This window comes from Trichechus manatus, unplaced genomic scaffold (genome assembly GCF_000243295.1).
Source record: "Trichechus manatus latirostris isolate Lorelei unplaced genomic scaffold, TriManLat1.0 scaffold00092, whole genome shotgun sequence".
Lineage (NCBI taxonomy): Eukaryota > Metazoa > Chordata > Mammalia > Sirenia > Trichechidae > Trichechus > Trichechus manatus.
Window position 1 is genome coordinate 6,435,846 of NW_004444028.1, and position 2,277 is coordinate 6,438,122.

A 2,277-nucleotide genomic window follows, 5' to 3' on the forward strand; every position below is an offset into this window, starting at 1 on the left:
TCCTTTTCCTCCCTGGAGCTGCAGCGAGACAGAGAGACCAACCACACGGGGAGTTCAGTCCTCCAGGTGTCCTGTCCCTTCCCTCCCCCATCATTCCCTCCTCTAACGTCGCTGGGCTGGACAAGGGCACACACCAGAGCCACCATCCTCCCAGGGAGCAGACCCTAGAGTGTTAACAGTAATCGCTAATCCTTGAATAACAATGACTGTGTGCTAAGCACTTTACGCATATTCATGATCCAATGTTCAAAACAACCAATGAGGTTGGTACTGTCACTATCCCCATGTCACAGGAAGGGAGAAGTGGAGGATCTGGACCTGGGTCAGCACCCTGGGGCATCTCTCTCTCTCTTTTACTCAGACTGAAGACCATAGGGTTGGAGGTATGGCACACTTGAAGGAGTTGGTGTTGGTAGTCCAGAAGCTAAACGGCACAACTGGAAGGAATTACTACTTCCTAGGGGCAGCCCCATAGTGGCCTGTCCTCCCAGCCCCTTTCTCAGCAGAGAAGAAGCCCCAGATCCCACTCCACATCCAGAGCGATAAAGGTAGGAGGGCCACTAGCCCTTCTGCCCTGTCTCCTGGGCTGCCACAGTTTATCTGAACCTGCCTCCTGGTCAGCCCCTCAGCTCCTTGGCCTGAAAGCCTGGATACCAGCTCCCTGCTAGGGCCCAGCTCGGGTCAGGCAGACTGGGAGACTAGAAAGGGCTGGAAGGATTATGAAGGGATGGAAAGGAGGAAGGGAAGGAGGAAGAAGGGGTGAAACTCCCAAGGCAGCCCTTGCTCACCTGACCCAACCACACCCCCAGCACCCACCACACCCCACAACAAGGGCCCTGGGACCTGGCACACACGGGTGACATACAGCCGCGTGAGTGTGGGAGCGCATATGCTCCCACGTCCCTCTCCCGGGCACCGAGACAGGCACAGACCTGGGAACAGGCTCCCTGGATCACACTCAAGGCCGTCAACAACAAAGCCACACACTAGTTCCTGACGCCTGGGATCCCATCAGACACACGTGGGTGAATGTGCAGAAGTGTGCGCCCGTGTGGGCGCGACCTCGGTGTGTCTGTCTGAATCTGCATGGGTCCACCCGTGTGAATCAATCTGTCAGCACCAGTGGACTCAGATAAAAGGGGGCGGGGGATCATAGGGACCTTTTATTCCCCTGGAGAAAAACAGAAAGCAGAACACGCCTTTCCCTCTGAACTGTGTCCATTTTTCCTTTCAGAATTCAAGTTTACCAGTCGTGAACACAGGAGCAAACCAAGTTACACAGAACTGAATTTTTTGTTCCTAAACTCAGAAAGTGACTAGGTTTGTTAATAAAATACACACTGCCTATAGACCAATGGCTTCCAAATTTCTGTGGCGTCTACCCCTCCCCTCCACCCACATTAAGGAAGTCTTCTTTTTCCCCACTTAATGCCTCCAAATTTTTTGGAAACGGTGTGTGAGTCTCTCCATTGTTTGTGACCGGTGTCGCGCCTCTGTCCCCCCCAGGCTCGCGTCAAGTGGCATGCTGCGCCCTCCCAGCAGAACCAGCGACACTCGGCCTGCTCACCCACGTAGTCATTACAAGTTGAAGCTGCCCCCTCGGCGGTCTTGGAAGGTTTCACAAACCCACTGGGAAGGCGGGCCTTTTCCCTCGGGTTAGAGCGGAACGTATCGGGCTTCTGCGCTACCTGGGGGGAGCCCTACACCTTCAGGGGTTCACTGGAGACCCGAGCACTCGGGCTCTCCTGCTGGAAGGCAGGGGGTGAGCCCGAGGAGGAGCAGAGCTGGGTATAATGCCCGCTCGCACAGCATCTCGTGCGTATTTGGCACTTGGTAAACCATAAACAATAACCGGCCCCCGCCTCTCCTCCCCGCAGCCACCCCCTGACAAAGCGGGGTGCAGGTACTCACACTGTCAGTTAACTCCAACGGGTTCCTAACCAGCGCCCCCCCCCCAACCTGGGGAGTTCGGCGTCGCCTCCACCTGCGACAGCCCCACAGCAGTCTCGGGGGCCCCCACTTGTCTCGTGCGTCGCCCACCCTTGCCTCTCGGAGATGCCAAGGACCCCGCTTCTCTGCCGGGAGTGCAGGGTCCTCCCACAGAAGCTCACGGCGGGGCCGTGCCTTTCGGGGCCGCTCCTCCCGAGCCGTGCTGCCCACGACCGGCAGCCGCGGACCGCCGGCCTGGGAGCCAGCTCGAGCCACCTGGGCGGCTCCGGGGGCGCCCTCCCCAGCCATCCTCCGGCCCCGGAGCGCGCGCCAGCGGGGCAGCCTCCT